Source organism: Capra hircus, chromosome 7 (genome assembly GCF_001704415.2).
Source record: "Capra hircus breed San Clemente chromosome 7, ASM170441v1, whole genome shotgun sequence".
Classification (NCBI taxonomy): Eukaryota; Metazoa; Chordata; class Mammalia; order Artiodactyla; family Bovidae; genus Capra; species Capra hircus.
The window spans coordinates 49,395,785-49,417,747 of record NC_030814.1 but is presented as its reverse complement, the minus strand read 5'-3'; the positions used below and the strand labels follow the sequence as shown (position 1 = coordinate 49,417,747).

Genomic DNA, 21,963 nt, shown 5'->3' with positions numbered 1-21,963 from the left:
CACACACAAACACAAATTCTTAGCTTGCAGGTACATACAAAAATAGAGAGTGCGCCAGATTTCATAGGCAGCCCATGACTGGCTGACTCCTGCTCTCTGCTATACTGTTGTTCAACCTGGTCCTTACAGCTTACCTCTTTTCATCTTCATTTCCCAGACAAAGAAACCCAATTCATCAAGTTAATGATGACTTGCCCAAGGTTACACACTGAGTAGGTGGGGGGAGTCAGGATTTACACCCAGGTTTGTCTTGATCCCAGAGGCTCTAGAGGCAGAAAGCAGGCAGAGGCCAGTGGGTGGGCAAGAGGCAGGGCTGAGCTGGTGACATCAGTGCTGCCTACCTTGGCCTGAAGCTGTGAGTCTCCAACTGCTGGCAAATTCCCCTCCCCCTCCTGTCTCTTCACCCCAATCCCCGGGAGCCTAGTACAGCAGCCTGGAGTTCCTTGGCCCTGATCTGCCACTGAGGTCCTAGGACTTGCAAGAGACTGAAAAGCTCTGTCTTTCAAGTCTGGAGCCAGAAAAGCGCAGAGACTGTTTTGACTTGGCCTGATTTTGCCTCGCAACCATTAGGGCAGGACAGACCTGATTTAAGGGAACTATCACTCATGATAACACTTCAGCTCTGGCCAGGGTAAGACTAGGAAAAGGTCCAGAAGGAGTAGGGGAAGGGGAGAGATAGAAAGACAGAGGAACACCCGGAGAAAAATATGAATCAGAGAGAGATTCAAACACATGTACATCAACACACAGAAATATCCCTGAACAGCTGTTTTTCTGAACCAAAACCCTATTTCCTGTTTTCTTAGCTCTGCAGACACAGAAGAGCCAGTACTGCAGCGGAAAATCTCCCCATATTACTTGTTGTTAATAATTATTTGTTTTGTCTTTTCTAGGTTTCTGCAACGTTAACTTCTTTCAAACCAATGAACAGCCCCTGAAGTGGGCAATGTGAAGCTACTTGCTTGAGGAAGGATGTAGAGTTCAGAAAGCTCCAGCAACTTGCTCAAGATCACACAGCAAGTTAATGGTCAAGCTCGAAACGAGGATCAAGACTCCAAACTTCCAGTACAATGTGAGTCTCCAACAAACCACCCACAGAAATAAAGGGGACATTGAATGTCAGGGATTCAGTACCTTCACTTCCCTTCAGTAAGCCCCTTAAGTCCCTCTTTGACAAGGAAATGATAGCAACATAGGTTTCCCAGGTGTCACTAGTGGTAAAGAACCTGCCTGCCAATGCAGGAGACATACGAGATGCAGGTTTGATTCCTGGGTTGGGAAAATCCCCTGGGGAAGGAAATGGCAACCCACTCCAGTATTCTTGCCTGGAGAATCCCATAGACAGAGGAGCTTGGCAGGCTATTGTCCATGGGGTTGCAAAGAGTTGGACATGACTGAAGCAAGTTAGCACATATGTCTGAACTTGAGCAAGACAATGGACAAGCAGATGGATGCTATCCCCATGGTTATGTATGATGGAAAACTGTGAGACAGATTCAAGGAGAGCTGGATAGATTGTAGCCAGTAGGATATCAGTACCAGAAGGATCTTGGTGAATTGGGTTTTGTGGAAGAGGATGCTATGTCATGTGATTTTTATTACTAAAATTGAATGACTTGAGTTCCCATCTCTACTCTTCTGAGAATGACTCTCCCCAGCATGGGGTCCTCCCTTCCAGGATAACTCTCAGAGCAGTTATTTAGTCCAAAGGGGCAGTTCTCGTTGTCATCTCCTGAAGGAGAAAAACCTGGAAGCCTGACGGTTGTGTATCCTGCAGTTGCTGAATTCTGCCACATGGGGACACTGTTAAAACCGGGCGGCTGGGTTGCCTACAGTCAATGCTCCTCTAACATAACACATCTCCAGAGCCTGGAGACACACAGTCAACAATACTCAGCACCAGGTATAGCCCCTGCCCTCTAAGGAAACCACTTCACTGATGGAGGCAAATTCCATCTCGCTGGTCCTGCAGGTGCTTCCCACGGGGATTTGGGAAAAGGAAGAAACTTTTCTTGCACACACTCCATGACCTATAGCCTGGACACCCAATGTTGTGGCTCTTTATTTCTACCTACACTCAAACATGGTTGCTCTATTTCCCAGGTATGCCAACAGTGTGCTGGGGTAGTGGCTTGGGACTGATTTGCAGCATCAGTGATAAACTGGTCCTAGAAGCAGCAACCTCGAAGCTCTTGCCCCCTCTAGCTCTCTAGTGGGTAACTCTTGGTTTGAAGCTGTACACCACCCCCTCCTAAGGGCACCCTCCTTTCATTAAGGAAAATCATCCGTCCGTGACTATTTTGAGGGAGCAGTACTTCTTGAATCCTTCCTTCCGCTGCTGGCCTCCTCCAGTTGAAGTCAAAGAGATCAGGTCCCTCCTCTTTCTACCTGATGAACTAGTGGGGAACATGTGGTCCCAAATGGTCTTTCCTCAGGACTCTGACTCTGGCAAGGACAGAGGAATGGTTTCTGGTCATTCTCTTTGTGGCAATAGCCATTGTGGATCACTGATAGCATCCTGACCTATGTCCCTATCAAGTGAGTGATGGTTTTCCTACTTTCTTCTTCTTGACCCTCAGAGTTTCCTTAACTCCTGCTGACCCAAGTGTGCTCTTCTAGTCTTTTATCAATTATGTAAGCTCTCATTGGTCTTCCAAAAGAATCCCCTCCTCTCTCATTTCTGGTGCTTACACAAAGAACCCTGTCTGATACAACCCCAAAGACAGGAAGAAATCTCCTCCTCTTTCACTTCTAAGACTCACCCCAATTCATTCCTGATTGAAGGTAGTTTGGGTCTCTCAGGGCCAGTCTCCACCTTACCTGATGTAAATCTTTATAGATAAAGCAAACAAACACAAAGGAACACGCTCCCCAAATGTTGTCAATGTTAGCCAAGTGGTGAGACTACTGGGGGTTTTATTTTCCTCTTTTTGCTCATATTTGTCCCCTGAAAAAATTTTTCCCTATTTCCATAAACTCCGCTTTATTAAGAACAATAGAATTTACCTCTGTGTTTGTTCAATTGCAATTAGAGAAACTGAGACACAGTAACGCTGCTTCTTATGCTGAAGGAAGGAGCCTCAGTCCCTGTGTGGGTGCCCTTGAGAAGGAGACTTGTCAGTGTTTGGGCATCGAAGTGGTGGCTGTTATCACCCACTGGTTTGGGTGGATTTATTGACAGAGCCAAGATCTGATATCCTTTCAGCTTTGTTGTGTGCATGACTCAGGACATGACCTCACCCCTCCTTGTGCCTCAGGTCTCCCCACAGAAACAAGGAGGAGAGTGGTGCTAGATGACCTCTAGGAGCTCTGCTGCTCCGTTCTGGGGGCTTTTGGAAGATCATTGCCTAGCAGGAGCAGCAATCAGGATAGACCCTGGAGTCCCACCCAGTCTCTGGGTAGGAAGGCACTTTAGATATTCCATGGAGGCAGCACTTTTTTTTGTTTTTTGGCTAAGTGGCATGGCTTTTGGATCTTAGTTCCCCAACCAGGGATCAAAACCAGGCCCTTGGCAGTGAAAGCACAGACTCCTAACCACTGGACCACCATGTAATTCCCAGCACTTCTTGAACTGCACATGAAAAAACACACCTCAAACTGGCCTAAGCTAAAAAGAGAATTTATTTATCGAAATGTAGTTGATTTACAATGTTATATTCATTTCAGATACGCAACATAGTGATTTGATATTTTTATATATTATACTCCACTGAAAGTTATTATAAAATATTGGTTATATTCCCTGTGATGTACCAAAAGGGAATTTATTGACCCAGATAACTGAAATATTTAGGTCTGAATTCAGGCTTGGCTGGATCCAGGAGATAAGAAGGTTATCATCCAGGACTTGGTCTCTTCTCGGCTCTGCTGCTCTCCTTTGCCTGCTTCATCCTTGGGCAGGTTCTTCCCAAGCAGCCCTAGGCTTCCATCTTACCAGCTTAGCACTTCTTCCCAAGAGTTCCAGCAAAAGTACCAGGGCTGACTCTCACTTGACTGTTAAGTGACATGCCCATTGCTGAACCAATCACTCGCTGGAGCCAGGGTATAGAGTCTGTTTACTGGCCAGGCTTGGTCATGTTCTTACCTCCAAAGTTGGGAGGCCACTTACATCTATGGCCTAAGATATGAGGATGGGTAGTTCACTAAAGACAAGTCACGAGCTCTCACCAGAGTGGAAAATGATGCTGGGAAGGAAAGAAACCCAAAGGTCCACTCAGGTTCATCTAGATCAGCGGTTATTGAAGAGCGTTCCCCAGGGCCTACCTGGTGGCTCCGTGGTGAAGAATCCACTCGCCAATGCAGGAGACATGGGTTCAGTCCCTGGTCTGGGAAGATCAGACATGCTGTGGAGCAACTGAACTTGTGCACCACACAACTATTGAACGTGTGCTCTAGGGCCCGAGAACCACAACTACTGAGCCCATGGGCCACATCTACCAAAGCCCGCACACACTAGAGCCAGCGCTCTGTAACAAGAGCCGCTGCAATGAGAAGCCCATGCTCTGCAACGAAGAGCAGCCCCTGCTCACCACGACCAGAGGAAAGCCCTTGCAGCAGTGAAGATGGAGCACAGCCAAAAATGAACAAAGAATTAACAAAAAATGAAGAGCACTGGTCCCCAGATTGGTAGCATCCACATTACGTGGAAACTTGTAAGAACTGCAAATTCATAGACTCCACTCCAGACCTACTGACTGGAAGGGGCCCAGCTCTATAGGTGACTCAGATGGATAGTAAAGTTGAGAAGCACTCATGTAGAACAGTAGCTCTCCAGCCTGACTTCAGTAAGAATCATCAGGGGAACTTTTAAGCCTCCTGGGTCCTATTCCCAATCTGATCAGGATAAGGGGTAAGTGAAGCAATGGGGTCCATCTCTGGTGTTTTTGTAATGCTCCCAAATGATTCTAACGGCAGTGAAGGTTGACAGAACCACTGAGATCAAAACCAAACCAAACCACTGTTCTCAGCTCTTTCTAATTTATACAGTGGAGATAAACAAGGATGTGGACAGTCCCTCTGCTGTGAATGTTGGTTTAATAAAAGAATGACTAGGGGGGTGGCAACTCAAGCCAACCCAGATGAAATAACAAAGTGGGGGACACATGATCCACCCAACTTCCTGCAGTCTGAACCAGGAATTCCTTATGCTATGATAAATTAATCTTTATATCCTCATAGCCAAATCACCCAAGAGAAGAGGCAGTTAGAGGGGGAAAATTAAAGGCACAGTTTAATGAGTGCTTACTGAATTAGGCTCATTTAAACTGCACTCATTTCACATGCTAGCAAAGTAATGCTCAAAATTCTCCAAGCCAGGCTTCAACAGTATGTGAGCCGAGAACTTCCAGATGTTCAAACTGGATTTAGAAAAGGCAAAGGAACCAGAGATCAAATTGCCAACATCCGTTGGATCATAGAAAAGGCAAGATAATTCCAGAAAAAACATCTACTTCTGCTTTATCGACTATGCCAAAGCCTTTGACTGTGTGGATCACAGCAAGCTGTGGAAAATTATTAAAGAGATGGGAATACCAGACCACCTTACTTGCCTCCTGAGAAACCTGTATGTAAGTCAAGAAGCAATAGTTAGAACCGGACATGGAACAATGGATTGGTTCCAAATTTGGAAAGGAGTACAGCAAGGCTGTATATTGTCACCCAGCTTATTTAACTTATATGCAGAGTACATCATGCAAAATGCCAGGCTGGAGGAAGCACAAGCTGGAATTAAGATTGCTGGGAGAAATATTAATAACCTCAGATATGCAGATGACACCACCCTTATGACAGAAAGTGAAGAAGAACTAAAGATCTTCTTGATGAAGGTGAAAGAGGAGAATGAAAAAGCTGGCTTAAAACTCAACATTCAAAAAATTAAGATCATGGCATCTGGTCCCATCACTCCATGGCAAATAGATGGGGAAACAATGGAAACAGTGACAGACTTTATTTTGGAGGGCTCCAAAATCACTGCAGATGGTGACTGCAGCCATGAAATTAAAAGATGCTTGCTCCTTGGAAGAAAAGCTATGACCAACCTAGACAGTTTATTAAAAAGCTGAGACATTACTTTGCCAACAAAGGTCTGTCTAGTCAAAGCTTTGGTTTTTCCAGAAGTCATGTAGGGATGTGAGAGTTGGATCATAAAGAAAGCTGAGCGTTGAAGAAATGATGCTTTAGAGTTGTGGTGTTGGAGAAGACTCTTGAGAGTCCCTTGGACTGCAAGGAGATCAAACTAGTCAATCCTAAAGGAAATTAGTCCTGAATATTCATTGGAAGGACTGATGCTGAAGCTGAAGTGCCAATACTTTGGCCACGTGATGCAAAGAGCTGACTCATTAGAAAAAGCTGGGAAAGATTGAAGGTAGGAGAAGGGGACGACAGAGGATGAGATGGTTGGATGACATCACTGACACTATGGACATGAGTTTGAGCAACCTCTGGGAGTTGGAGAAGGGCAGGGAAGTCTGGCATGCTACAGTCTGTAGAGTCAGACATAACTGAGAGACGGAAAAACAAAATCTGATATAGTCCTGTAAGACAGATAATAATAACTACAAATATAATCCTTGAAGTAGGTAGTATTAACTGTTAAAGAAGAAGACACTAAGGATCAAAGAGCAAAGTTACTAGACCTTGGTGGCTGTGCTGGGATTTAAATCTATAACTGTCTGGTTCAAAAAACAGGGCCCTTAATCCCCACTCTGTGCTGCTTTGAGAAAGGTCATACTCTCCATTTAGGAGCAGAGGAGCTTTGGAAGGGGTTTAGATGTGAATTCTCTGACTCCACGTGTTTTGAGGAAAGAGCCCTGGCCTGGAATCAGAATCTCGGCTGCACTCACAGCTCTGTTCTTAACTAGTTATGTGACCTGCAGCAAATCACTTCTCTAGCTGGGGCCTAGGTCTCCTGATTTGTACAAAGAAGATAGCTTTAAATGACCCCTAAGGTTTTTTGCATTCCATTTGAATGATGGTATCAGGAGGTTTCTAGCCAAAGAGTTTTCTTGTTCCTCAGGATCCTAGGACCTGTTTTGAAATACTCCCGTGTTCCAGCCTGACCAGGTATTCAAGTTCTGCTGTTCACTAAAAAATTGCACTCTAGACCAGGAGCCAAGGATTCCTGATTTCTTTAAGGCTTAGAAGACAGCACAGCTCAGATAGAAGCTCTAACATCTGCAATGAAATCTTGGAGAACCAAAACACTGTAAAATTTTGTATGGTCTCAGAACACATTTTTGTCAGATAGGACTGCGAAAGTCACAGTGCCTGACTCCAGCATTTATCAGTAGGTGCTGCATTCACCTCTGGGCTGGCTGTATGGAAGACAGAGATGAACGGGCAGCACTCTGGTGCCAAAGAGGAGGAGAACCACAGCTGGGATATGGCCCTGTAGTCAACCTCACATTGATGAGGGAAATGCAAATGAAAACTAGATGCAGCACCATGAAAGGGGTAATATCCAGGGCTGGCATGGGTGTAGTGAAACGAACACTCTCATACACTATTGGTAGAAGGCTAATTGGTAGAGTTTTTCCAGAGGATAGTTTGTAACATTTAAAAAAATTCACATGTGCATACTTCTTCATCCAGCAATTCCACTTCAAAGACTGTCCTCAGGAAATGCTTACTCTCTGCACAAGGATGTAAACAAGAATGTGCTTCGCTATGCTGTTTGTACTGATAAAAAGTTGGAAACAGCCTAGATAGCCATCAGGAGGGAATGACTGAACTGGGCTCCAGTTTTTCTCTGGCATACTACCTAGCATTTAACAACCTGAAAGAAGACCTACATGTATATGTGTGTGTGTGTGTGTGTGTGTGTGTGGGAAAGCCCAAGATATAGAAATACATTTTTAAAATCTCAGAACAATATACTTGGCTTCAAAAAATGTACACAATACAATGAGATACTGCTTCATATCCACTGGGATAGCTATAATAAAAAAGACAGATAGTGGAAAGTGTTGGCAAGACTGTGGAGAAATTGAAATCCTCAGGTGCTGCTGGTAGGAATATAAAATGGTGCTCCTATGGATGGTAGCCCACCAGGCTCCTCTGTCCATGGAATTTTCCAGGCACGTGTCCTGGAGTGGGTTGCCATCTCCTTCTCCAGGGGATCTTCCTGACCCAGGGATCGAACCCGTGTCTCTAGCATCTCCTGCATTGGCAGGTGGGTTTTTTTTTACCACTAGCACTACCTGGGAGGCCCAGATGGAAGCAAATGTTCACAAAAAAAATGTGTACAAAAATGTTCATAGAATCATTATTCATAATAGTCCCAAAGTGGAAACAATTGAGATACTCGAAAGCTGATGAATGGATAAGTAAAATATGGTATAGCCATACAACAGAATATTATTCTGCCATAAATAGCAATGAAATACCAATAACATGCTAAAACATGGATTAACCTTGAAAACTTTGTGCTAAGTTGCAAAAGATCAATATTTTATGATTCCGTATAAATAGTCCAAATAGGCAAATCCAGAGAGACAGAAAGTAGTTAAGTGGTTGCCTAGGACTTAGTAGGGGATGACAGCTAAAGAGTAAGGGATTTGTTTGGGGGTAATGGCAAGGTTCTAAAACTGAATGCACTGCTGTGTGCACAGCTCTGTAAATATGCTAAAAGCCAGTTAATTGTGCACTTAAAACGGATGAGTTGTATGATGTGTGGATTGTATCTCAATAAAGCTCAAAAGGCCCACACATACAAATAAATACAAATTTTTTCAATGAAATTTTGTCTAAAATAGCAAAAGAAAACAACCTAAATATGCATCAATAAGTAAATTACTGTAAACGTACCACCATGGAACAAAATGTAATACTATGCCAAAGGTAAAGGAAATGGCAACCCGCTCCAGTACTCTTGCCTGGAAAATCCCATGGATGGAGGAGCCTAGTAGGCTGTAGTCCATATGGTCGCAAAGAGTCGGGCATGACTGAGCGGCTTCACCTTCACTTTCATATGCCCCGACATGGCATGATCTTTAAGATGCATAATGGGACTTCTCTTTAGTGCAGCGGTAAAGAATCTGCCCGCCGGTGCAGGAGCCATGGGTTTCACCCCTGATACGGGAAGGTCCCACATGCCACAGCTGCTAAGCCTGTGCTCTAGAGCCTGTGCTCCGCAGAAAGAGAAGCCACTGCAATGAGACTATGGACTGTAACTAGAGAGGAGCCCCTGCTCGCAACTAGAGAAACGCCCTCACAGCAACAAAGGCCCAGCAGCCGATAAACAAATAAATAAAATTGTTTTTTAAAAAATGATGTATCACCAAGTGAGAAAATCAATGTACGAAACAGTATGTATAGCATGTCCCCTTATGGAAAAAAGAGGAGAAAGAATGTTTATGGGTACTTGTGTTTTTTTCTGTGAATAGACCAGGGTTAGCAAACTATAGTCCACAGGCCAAATCCAGCCTGCTGCCTACCTTGGTACAGCCCAGCTAAGAATGATGTTTAGATTTTTCAACAGTTGAAAAACAATCAAAAGAAGAATATTATTTCACCATACACAAAAAAGATATGAAATTCAAGTTTCAGTGTTCACAAGCAAAGCTTGATTGGCACATGGTCGTGTTCATGAATTAGTGTATTGTCTATGGTTGTTTTCTCAATACACTGGCAGAGTTGGGTAGTTATGACAGAGACCATAAGCTCACCAAACCTAAAATATTTATCATCTGGTCCAGGAGATGGTGATGGACAGGGAGGCCTGGCATGCTGCGATTCATGGGGTCGCAAAGAATCAGACACGACTGAGCGACTGAACTGAACTGAACTGGTCCTTTCCAGACAAGATTTGTCAACTTCCGGCCTAGCTTATTTGGAAGGAAGCACTGGAAACCAATGACCTGGCTGGCTGCTCTGAAAGGGAATTGCTCATCCCTGGCTGGGGGATGGGGTTGGAGGGAGACTTCTCATGGTAAACCCTTTTAACCCTTTTCTCCCCCCTAATATTTATTTCTTTGGCTTTGCCAAAGCCTTTTTTCTTTTAGCTGTGGCGCTTGGGGTCTTTGAGCTTCGTTTTGGAGTGGGGGATTTTAGTTGCAGCATGCAAACTCTTAGATGTGGCGTGTGGAACCTAGTTCCCTGACCAGGGATTGAACCCAGGTCCCCTGCGTTGGGAGTGTGGAGTCTTAGCCACTGGAACACCAGGGACATCCCTGAATCTAATTTTCAACAGTCACCAAAACAAAAAAAACTAACTTCTGGCTTAGCTTATGCTTCTACAAGTGAACATATTATGATGTACATATGCAGAAAAATGTTTCAACAGATAGACATCAAATGTATAACTGAGGCTTCTTGGAGGGAGTGACTGGCTGGGGAGAGTGGAGACAAGTGGCTGAGGAAAGTGGAGTCAAGAGTCAAGTCAGGAGTCATGTTAACTTGTGCAATTAAAAGTAAAGAATGCACACTTTCTAGAACTGTGTGTTCCTAGAAGTTGTGGGCTATATCTAGGGACTCTCTGCAGCAGTTGGTGCAGAATGTGGCCCACAATGGGTGCTGAGCCGCCTAATGAATACAAGGGCCCAGGAGACGAGTGTCAGGAGAGAAAGAGTGCCCTCACAGGCCTGCATAGTTCATAAGGTACTGGGGTATGGGCGGAGGATAGCTGGGGAAGAAAGGAGTGAGAAGAGCAAGAGTGTCTGAGCAGGAGCACCGTCCTTAATGCCTTCCCAGTCCAAGGCTGCCAGCAACCCGGGGGCTTTGGGCACTGTAGTCCTAGCTTTCTGGAGTGCTAGAGGCATTTTAGCATCTCCCCACTTCCCTCCCCCAATAAGATTCCCCATTTTTTGTCCTTTACAGACTCTCTTGAAGGACGCTAGGGGGATCTAGCTGGGGGCTTGTGCAAACCAGCTGTGCCTGATTCTCCCCAGCACTGCTTTCTCAGTAAGTGCCATCTGCGGTGTCACAGCTCTCTGGGGGGAGAGACTCTTCCCACCTGCTGTCCAGCACTGCTGGAATCCTCTGCCCGAGGACCAAGCTGCAGAACTGGACAGATGCTCAGGGGACTGAGTACCTTAGTTCCAGGGACATCTGGCCACTGGGATGTCTCACACAGGGACAAAACAAGGTCACCTCTTGTCCTCATTCCTCTGTGAAAGATGACATGAGTTGGAGCCATATAAAATAAAGCTGAAGCAGTCATTCCAGAGGAACTGCCTTTCATGTCCTGTTTTCTGTACTTCTGAACTGGACAAAACCACCAACATTCCAAATCAGCAGAAAAACCAGAATGTCCTGTTGAAACGACCCATCAGTGAACTTTCACCTAGTGACTGCTTCACCTGACCAGTGAAGTATTAATACAAATCTGGATTTACCTCATCTTTTATCAATGAACACTTCACCGGATGAATTACCTTGACTTGCACCAGTGAGCTCTTCTTAAAAAACAGCTTACCTCATCTCCCTCTCTTTTTCCCCATAAACATCATGAGACCCTTTCCTATCATGAGGACACCAATTTTTTTTCTATCTAAATCTGTGTATTCTGAATTGCAGTTCTTTGGCCCTAATTAAATACCTTGTCTCTGAACTAAACTTTAATGGTTTTGTTTTTAGGTTGACACCTTCTGCCAGAATCAAGGCCCCTGTTTTTTTTTTTAGGGAATCCTTCTTTATGTTCAGTTCATGTATCAGTAGTTTGTGTTCCAGATTGAATGTATGATTCATGCTTGGCCAATCAGAATACTCCTTTTTCCTTCTTATGGTGATTGGTTCAGAGATGGGCATGTGACCCCGGTCAAGCTAATGAATGTCACCCTTGATTTTTGCTGGAATTATGGCTGAAGAGGTGTTGTCTCTCTGCTGGAGTTGCATGCAGAGATACATTTGGAACTGCTGGTTGACTTTTAGTGAAGATAAAGAGCAAGCCTAAGATGCTCATGAGTTCAGTCTTCTCTGACTCCTTGCGGCTCTGTGGACTGTAGCCTGCCAGGCTCCTCTGTCCATAAGATTCTCCAGGGAAGAATACTGGAGTGGGTTGCCATTTCCTACTCCAGGCAATCTTCCCAACCCAGAGATCAAACTCGTGTCTCTTGGATCTCCTGCATTGGCAGGTGGATTCTCTACCACTGTGCTACCTGGGAAACCCTAAAGAGCAAGCCTGCTTGACAACAAAGCTAACATAGAAGGAAGTAGAGCTGAGATCTGGAGACTGGTTGATGACTTTGTTTAAACTAGATTCAGCTACCCCAAGGTTAAATGAGCTTATGCTGGTTTGTAGTGGCAAGAATTGTGACTCCTACTCAGAACTGGCAGAGCCAAACCTCCTATCAGTCTATCAGATTCTCTGACTATTCCATAGAGATTTCATTTCTACCCTGTTTGCTGTGCACTTGGGCCCCTGTCTTAGCCCTTTCTCAGCTGCCCAGAGGAGGACTACCCATCTGGACTGCTGGCTCTCACCCTCCTCTCAGAGTCACATGTCTGATGTGATGAGGCCCTTGCTTTGTTCTCAGCACCAGCCCACTCCTCTGGGTGTGTTTAATCCTAGATTCCAGTTCCTGATTATCCAAGCCTGCTGCCTTAAGCCCTTTGCTCACTTATGACTGAAATGGGATCCAAGACATGACCGTCTTTGTTCTTTAATCTTTATTGAGTATTTCTTGTATGCCAGACCCTGCGCCAAGTGAATTACGTGTATCTACAACCTCATCTACTTCTCTCCATAACTCTATTAGGTAGGTTTTGTGATTTTTATTCTCCTTTTGAAGAAGAGGATGCAGTGTTTGGGGAGATGAAGTTGTTGGCCTAAGGTCAAACAGCTGAGCCGCTTGCAGGTTGAGGCAGAACTGAGACTGAACCATGGAGGGAACTGACCCCAAGGTTTGTGCACTTGATCCCTGTACCTGTGCTTCCTACCTGAATAGGTAGGGAAGTGGGTCACATGGGGTACCGGTGACCATTCCACGGCCAGCCTCTTCCGAGTGAGGCGGCCTGAGGGGATCGGGCTACTCTTCACAATGCCCAGAGGCTGCAGATGCACAGTTTCCCAGGACCTCACCCTCAGAGTGGCCATGATTCCTCATCAAGGACTTTGTGCTTAGAAAGGAGTTTGGCATTCCCAGAGCTATTTGTGCAGGATCTGAATTTCTTCCCTGCTTAAGAATGATTACAATGCAAAACAAACTTCTTTGCTGACAGAAGGAAAAGAGACCTCAAGGTCATGTGAGATGAGCAACTCATGCCTGGGAAGAAAAAAAAGTAAAGAATAACCTCACGGCATTCTTTGGGGTTGAGACGAGGGGTTAGGGTGAGGGTAGGAGTCTCCGGTGGAGGCGCGGGTTGGCAGTGGCCTGCTGCAGGGTTGGGGGCACTGCGTGCAGCGGTGCTTGCATGGAACCCTTTGAAGGAGGTTGCCATTATCTTCATTCCCTCCACCATAGTTTGGCCTCAGGTCAAATAACAGGGAGGGAACACAACAGAAAACTGGATTAAAGATTTACTGAGCATGGCCCCACCCATCAGAGCAAGACCTAGTTTCCCCCTTAGTCAGTCTCTCCCATCAAGAAGCTTCCATAAGCCTCTTATCCTTCTCCATCAGAGGGCAGAAAGCATGAAAACCACAATCACAGAAAACTAACCAATCTGATCACATGGACTACAGCCTTGTCTAACTCAATGAAACTATGAGCCATGCCATGTAGGGCCACCCAAGATGGATGGGTCATGGTGGAGAGTTCAGACAAAACATGGTCCACTGGAGAAGGGAATGGCAAACCACTTCAGTATTCTTGCCTTGAGAACCCCATGAACAGTATGAAAAGGCAAAAAGATAGGACACTGAAAGATGAAATCCCCAGCTTGGTAGGCACCCAATATGCTACTGGAGATCACTGGAGAAATAACTCCAGAAAGAATGAAGAGACGGGGCCAAAGCAAAAACAACATCCAGTTGTGGATGTGACTGGGGATGGAAGCAAGGTCCGATGCTATAAAGAGCAATATTGCATAGGAACCTGGAATGTTAGGTCCATGAATCAAGGCAAATTGGAAGTGGTCAAACAAGAGATGGCAAGGGTGAACATCAACACATTAGGAATCAGTCAATTAAAATGGACTGGAATGGGTGAATTTAACTCAGATGACCATTATAGCTACTATCATGGGCAAGAATCCCTTAGAAGAAATGGAGTAGCCATTATAGTCAACAGAAGAGTCCAAAATGCAGTACTTAGATGCAGTCTCAAAAACGACAGAATGATGTCTGTTCGTTTCCAAGGCAAACCATTCAATATCACAGTAATCCAAGTCTATGCCCCACCAGTAATGCTGAAGGAGCTGAAGTTGAATGGTTCTATGAAGACCTACAAGATCTTCTAGAACTAACACCCCCAAAAGATGTCCTTTTCATTATAGGGGACTTGAATGTAAAAGTAGGAAGTCAAGAAATACCTGGAGTAACAGGCAAATTTGGCCTTGGAGTATACAGAATGAAGCAGGGCAAGGGCTAATAGAGTTTTGCCAAGAGAACGTACTGGTCATAGCAAACACCCTCTTCCAACAACACAAGAGAAGACTCTATACATGGACATCACCAGATGGTCAATACCAAAATCAGATTGATTATAGTCTTTGTAGCCAAAGATGGAGAAGCTCTATACAGTCAGCAAAAACAAGACCAGAAGCTGACTGTGGCTCAGATCATGAACACCTTATTGCCAAATTCAGACTTAAATTGAAGAAGGTAGGGAAAACCATTAAACCATTCAGGTATGACCTAAATCAAATCCCTTATGATTGTACAGTGGAAGTGACAAATAGATTCAAGGGATTAAATCTGATAGACAGAGTGCCTGAAGAACTATGGATGGAGGTTCATGACATTGTACAGGAGATAGGGATCAAGACCATCCCCAAGAAAAACAAATGCAAAAAGGCAAAATGGCTGTCTGAGGAGGCCTTACAAATAGCTGTGAAAAGAAGAGAAGTAAAAGGCAAAGGAGAAAAGGAAAGATATACCTATTTGAATGCAGAGTTCCAAAGAACAGCAAAGAGAGACAAGAAAGCCTTCCTCAGTGATCAATGCAAAGAAAGAGAGGAAAACAATAGAATGGGAAATAGTAGAGATCTCTTCAAGAAAATTGGAGATACCAAGGTAACATTTCATGAAAAGATGGGCTCAATAAAGGACAGAAATGGTATGGACCTAACAGAAGCAGAAAATATTAAGAAGAGGTGGCAAGAACACACAGAAGAACTATACAAAAAAGATCTTCATGACCCAGATAACCATGATGGTGTGATTAGTCACCTAAAGTCAGACATCCTGGAATGCGAAGTCAAGTGGGCCTTAGGAAGCTTCAAACAAAGCTAGTGGAATTCCAGGTGAGCTATTTCAAATCCTAAAAGATGATCTGTGAAAGCACTGCACTCAATATGCCAGCAAATTTGGAAAACTCAGCAGTGGCCACGGGACTGGAAAAGTGTTTTCATTCCAATCCCAAAGAAAGGCAAGCCAAGAATGTTCAAACTACTGCACAACTGCACTCACCTCACATGCTAGCAAAGTAATGCTAAAAATTCTCCAAGTCAGGCTTCAAGAGTGTATGAACTGTGAACTTCCAGATGTTCAAGCTGGTTTTAGAAAAGGCAGAGGAACCAGAGATCAAATTGCCAACATCTGCTGGATCTGGAAAAAGGAAGAGAGTTCCAGAAAAACATCTACTTCTGCTTTATTGACTATGCCAAAGTATTTGTGTGGATCACAATAAGCTGTGGAAAATTCTGAAAGAGATGGGAATACCAGACCACCTGACCTACTTCTTGAGAAAACTGTATGCAGGTCAGGAAGCAACAGTTAGAACTGGACATGGAACAACAGACTGGTTCCAAATAGGAAAAGGAGTACATCCATGCTGTATATTGTCACCCTGCTTATTTAACTTATATGCAGAGTACATCATGAGGCGGAGAAGGCAATGGCATCCCACTCCAGTACTCTTGCCTGGAAAATCCCATGGATGGAGAAGCCTGGTGGGCTGCAGTCCATGGGGTAGCTAAGAGTCGGAAATGACTGAGCGACTTCACTTTCACTTTTCACTTTAATGCATTGGAGAAGGAAATGGCAACCACGCTGGGCTGGAAGAAGCACAAGCTGGAATCAAGATTGCCGGGAGAAATATCAATAACCTCAGATATGCAGATGACACCACCCTTATGGCAGTAAGTGAAGAGGAGCTAAAAAGCCTCTTGATGAAAGTGAAAGAGGGGAGTGAAAAAGTTGGCTTAAAGCTCAACATTCAGAAAATGAAGATCATGGCATCTGGTCCCATCACTTCATGGGGAGACAGTAGAAACAGTGTCAGACTTTATTTTGGGAGGCTCCAAAATCACTGCAGATGGTGATTGCAGCCATGAAATTAAAAGAGGCTTACTCCTTGGAAGGAACGTTATGACCAACCTAGATGGCATATTCAAAAGCAGAGACATTACTTTGCCAACAAATGTCCATCTAGTCAAGGCTATGGTTTTTCTAGTGGTCATGTATGGATGTGAGAGTTGGACTGTGAAGAAAGCTGAGTGCTGAAGAATTGATGCTTTTGAACTGTGGTGTTGGAGAAGACTCTTGAGAGTCCCTTGGACTGCAAGGAGATCCAACCAGTCCATCCTAAAGGAGATCAGTGCTGGGTGTTCATTGGAAGGACTAATGCTGAGGCTGAAACTCCAATACTTTGGTCCCCTCATGCGAAGAGTTGACTCATTGGAAAAGACTCTGATGCTGGGAGGGATTGGGGGCAGGAGGAGAAGGGGTCGATGGAGGATGAGATGGCTGGATGGCATCACCGACTCTATGAACATGAGTTTGAGTGAACTCCGGGAGTTGGTGATGGACAGGGAGGCCTGGTGTGCTGCAATTCATGGGGTCGCAAAGAGTCGGACACGACTGAGCTACTGAACTGAAACTGAACTCTTGACACTTGGGTTTTAGGCGAACTGTTCCCTCTGCCTGGAAGGCTCTTCCCTTCTCCTCTTTTGTTTAATGAATTCCTACTCATTCTTTAGGTCCCAGTGTTGATGATACTTCCTTTGGGAGGTAGATCTGATTTAGGTGTCCCATCCTCAGTGTTCTGTAGCTCCCTATCATATATCATGATCCTATCTTCATATTTTATTTTATGTGTCTGATCCCTCAGGAGACTATAAGGTTCCTGAAGGAAAGCCCATGTCTGTATTCTCTATTATAGTCTCAGCATTTGGCACCCCATGACGATCCGTTAAATAAATAAATAAGGTGTAATAAAATCGAAATGGGAAGCCTGAGGCAGTTAATTGCAGTGATTATTTCAACCACTAGATGACATGCCACCATGACATCCTGATTGAAATGGGCTGGGAGTGGGGGTAAAATGGAAGAATGAGCAAGTTGATGGTGAGGCAAGACTCCCCAGTGGCTTCCAGTCTTCTCCAGACTAAGACCTGGAGACCTTCATGAGCCCTAAACCTGTATGTTTGGAAAACTTTGCTTGGGTCATTGCCTTCCTGCAGAATCCCATTTCCAACAAGGGTTACATGTTTGTGTGTGTGTGTGTGTGTGTGTGTGTGTGTGTGTGCGTGCGTGGAAGATTAGTTCTCCTCTGTTTTTATTTATTTACTTTGATAATTAAACATGTTGCTGCTTGAGCTTTCTTTAGTTGCGGGGAGCAGGGACTACTGTTTGTGTGGTGTGAGGGCTTCTCATCGTGGTGACTCCTCTTGTTGTGGAACAGGGGCTATGGGCGCACGGACTTCAGTAGTTGTGGCTCACAGGCCCCAGGACTCTCAGGACTCAGTGCTTGTGGTGCATGGGCTTAGTGCTCCTCAGTATGTGGAATCCTCCCAGACCAGGGATCAAACCTGTGTCCTCTGCACTGGCAGATGGATTCCCATCCACTGTACCACTAGGGAAGTCTTTGATCTTCCATTTAAACAAGACAGGACAGTTCTGGGGTGCAGAGCCTTCTGTGGGAATGGTTACATCGCCATGCTACACATCAAATGCTTTTCAACTTCTCAGAAGTTTCTTCTTTTGCTCATCAAAGAGTTGTTTTTTTGTTGCTGTTGCTATTGCCATTGATCACTTGAAATGGTTTTATAAATTGCTTTTTTTTTAAAATTACTGTTTAGAGAAAAAGGTGAATTTGTCAGTTTTAGGATCTGAACTTCCACTGGTTCTATCTCCTATTCTGAATTTAGCCAAAACTTCTGCTTTCTGGCTTAAGAAACAACAAGAATATTTACTTCTTTTAATCCTCCATTCTATCACCAAGACATTTTGGCTCATTTTTCAAGAAACCACATTTTATAAAAAGTCAAAAGTTTTTTTTTTTTTTTTTTTTTATATAACCTCCTGAGAATTCCAGGGTATATGACATGTGACAACAACAAAGCAATGTTGAAATGTAGCCTCTGGGCAGCAGGCTGGGCTTACTTATTGTTCATATTTCCAGGACACCGGCCTCCTGGAACTATGATTTAAATTGGGCACAACAAAATGACACCAGTGCATGCCATGAACATTCTGGCTCACTTCAAAATAATTAAAACCAAAACTTTGAATTGAGCCATGTCAAGAATTTAGAACCCCAAGCTGATGGCTAGCTCATCTGCCCATAAGCCCCCAACCTTCACACACTATTATTATAATGCTGACATCACTTGGAGAATGTTTGTCCCTGGAAAGTAATGACAACCTCAGTTTGGCAGAAATTCAGTCACCTAGAGTCTTTCAGAAGTCTGGAATGAGTATTGGCCTAATGGAGTTAATTCTTGACTACCCTGTTGATGTTCACATGACTGTGTTAACTTTCCTAGTCTTTGCTTTCTTATCTCTCCAGTGGAGGCAGCAAGACGGCCGGGCCTGGGCTGAGAGAAGCGGTTCGAGCCTCCTCTTTGTACACATGTTTGACTTGGAGCTGGTTCCTGATCAGTACAGCCGCAGAAGCAGTTACAAAGAACCCTGGCAATCTGGCTTTTCCTGGACTTCCCCGCTCATGCCAATCACTGGCTGTTATAACCTTCATATCTGAACAGGTTGGGAATTCTTTAGAAATGGCCTTATTTGCCCTTCCTACAGTCCAGCCAGAACAGCAGCCGTAAGAATGGCTTTGTGTTTCCTTGAGCTGTTGATTGGAGGGTGTGAACAACAAGAGCTGATTAGTCCTGGGCTTTGCCCTGAGACTGCCCAAAGTGGCACACGGGTAGTGGGGGCCAGGCTAGGGCCCAGGGCTCCTGGCAGCCCAGCAGTGCCTCTGCCCTCCCCTGTGCTGTTTCCAGGTGCTGTGTGTGTGTATGTTTGGGGGTTGATATGAATTACAATCACAGTCCTCTCTCAATGAGAATGTCACAGGTGGCCACAAAAATGGATTCAGTGCTGGGCTCACTGTTATTGGCCAGGGGAGTGGGGCTTGAAACCAGAGGAAAAGAGACCCATTCCCTGGCCTCAGAGATCCTGGTGTCAATAAACAAGAAAGATAATAATATAAAGTAAGGCTGCTTATAACTCCAGTGTGAGCTGAGGTCATGTGTCCTTTGAGATAAAATAACCATTGACTGGAGCCCTATTTCTCCCTAGTGGGAAGGCTGATGCCCTCCTAAGCTTTCCGCAAGTCCCCAGGGTAGTTGTCTTCCCTGGGTTCCTGCTCTCTCTGAGCCTGTTTGATTTCAGGGTGACTGGACCCATCTTTTCTTGTTTGCCCCCTGAACTGTCCCTCCAGGGATCTGAGGGCCGAAGGTCTGGTAGCCGATAAGGCAGCAAGGGTGACTTAACTGCTGGCCAGCCCTGGGCCTGAAGGCCCTTAGGCCACCCACCCTGAGATCTCCTCTCTGGCCACCCCCATTCACAGGCCCTAGAACCACATTTGCATTCTTGGTCCCTTGCCCTTAGAGTCCACTTTTCCACCTGTTGGGGCTCCCCTAGGAGTACAGTTTCTATCACTGTGTCATTAGGAACAGTGGATTCTCTACCTCTATGTATGCTGATCTCCTCGAACATTCAAATTCATTAACGTGGAATGCTAAGGAAAGGCCACCTGCTTTTTAAATTTTGTTATTGTTGTTGTTCAGTTGCCAAGTAGTATCTGACTGTTTGACACCCAATGGACTGCAGCACACCAGGCTTTCTCGTCCCTCACCATCTCCCAGAGTTTGCCCAAGTTCACGTCCATGAATTTTGTACCATGTGCAAATTGTTATTTATTTCCAAAAAACCAAGTAACATTTTGAGCGAGACTTTCTTCTTAGAATTCACCTTTACTGCAAAGAAAAACCAAAAAAGGCTTTGTGATTTGAGCCTGTTGTCTCTGTTGCCTCTGTCTCCCACCAGCCTCTCCAATGAAATCATTAGAAATTTATTCTCCCACTGATAGAAATTATGCCTTCCCTTTTAAAAAACAGAAGTCATTCCCATGAGTGTGAGTTTTAAATGACATCCATTTCTCAAACTGCTCCTTTTTATAATATGTCTCATTCATTCATTCAACAAAGGAAATGCTAAGGGTTCTATAGTAGGCAAATTTTGTCTGGGCTAGAGCAGTAAGGGTGGCTTCCTGGGAGGTGGGAATTGACCTGGAATATCAAGGCTGGGAGAAGGAGAACTTAGGTGAAGACAAAGGCAGGGCAGATAGAAAGTGGGAGTGGGGATTGACAGGTGCAGGGAATTAATAATAACCTTCTATTTAATCAACAAGCATTTATATGGCTTCACATGATTCAGAACCTTTGCTAGACTCTGGGCTAGGGAGGCAAACAGACACAGGTGATTCCGATAGAGTATGAGCTCATGGGAGCCAGGGGAGAAACACGGGTCATCAAAGGGGCGGGGTCTGCCTGGAGGGAGACCAGGAGCAGCTGCCTTGAGAGAGTGACGTTGAATCGGAGATGGGAAGAATGTGTGGGTGAAGCAGAGGGAATGTTGTTTATGAAATTCCCAAGTCAAAGAAGAGACTGGTAAGGAAATGAAGAAGTCCAACATGGTGAATTCCTAGAACTGGGGGAGGGAAGAGGGGAGGAGTGAGTAAGGGAGGAAGGACCTGATCCTGAGGGTAGTGGGAGACACAGAGTGGCTTTTAGCAGGGAAGTAGCACAGCAGGTCTGGCCAAGCTTTAGAAAGGCCCCTAGGCTGGCTTGGCAGGCACATTGAAGTGGAGAGTCTGGGAAGCAAAAGGAAGTGTTTCGAAAGGGGTTGCAGCACTCCTGCCAAGCTCTGGCCCCTGGCGAGGGTATGGGTGAGAGAACAGACCTTGTGCTGGGACACAAGTAGGCAGGGATGGGGCCTAGGACAGAGCTCACACTGAGGAGGCAGAGAGATGAAAGGATTTGCAAAGATGGCCTCCCAGACAGGTCAGGGTGGCTGGGGGTGGCGCTTGGGGGAAACAAACTGAGGGGCGCCAAGGCAAGGGATCCACTTCTCTTCCCCCACAAAAGGGTGCTGCACCACAGGCTTTTCCAGGGGCGAGACAAGTGCTCCCGGTGGCCAGCGTTCAAGATAGGCACGGCCTAGTGTCTGTTGGCTCACACGGCGAGAAAGTTCATCACTTTCTCAATTCTCCCTCATCCTTCCAGGAGAAAGCCTCAGTTGGGAGCTAGCCTGTCTTTAACACCTCTGACGCTTCCTCCCTCCCTGTTTTACAAAGAGAGAGCAGATCTCGGGCTCAGAGTCTTCAGCCGGCCACAGAGTCTAGCTGGGGTTTGCTGACATTTCCTTGCATTTGTATTTATGGCTGCCTTCCATTTACGGTAAGTGAAACCAGATTTCCAATTAGAACAGTGATAGCAAGCTTTGTTTTTAAACAAAGGCATTTAAGCCAAAGGGGAAAAGCAGGCAGCTTTGAGAAATGTATTAATCAGGGTATACAGGTGATATAGGGATTCGGCAAAAGTCAGAGGAAGGACTTGAGTGACGGAGGTCGGGAAACACTGTGATGGTAAAAAGAGTGCTGGGTTTAGGACCATGAAATCAGGTGTCAGCAA

At 45.0% G+C, this 21,963-nt stretch overlaps 1 long non-coding RNA gene across 1 annotated transcript; it reads left to right on the top strand.

The window, feature by feature from the left end:
• Positions 610 to 20,049, top strand: LOC108636455. The gene is made up of 3 exons (XR_001918399.1): positions 610 to 631; positions 894 to 1,072; positions 18,831 to 20,049. It is a non-coding gene; the product is annotated as an uncharacterized LOC108636455 (long non-coding RNA).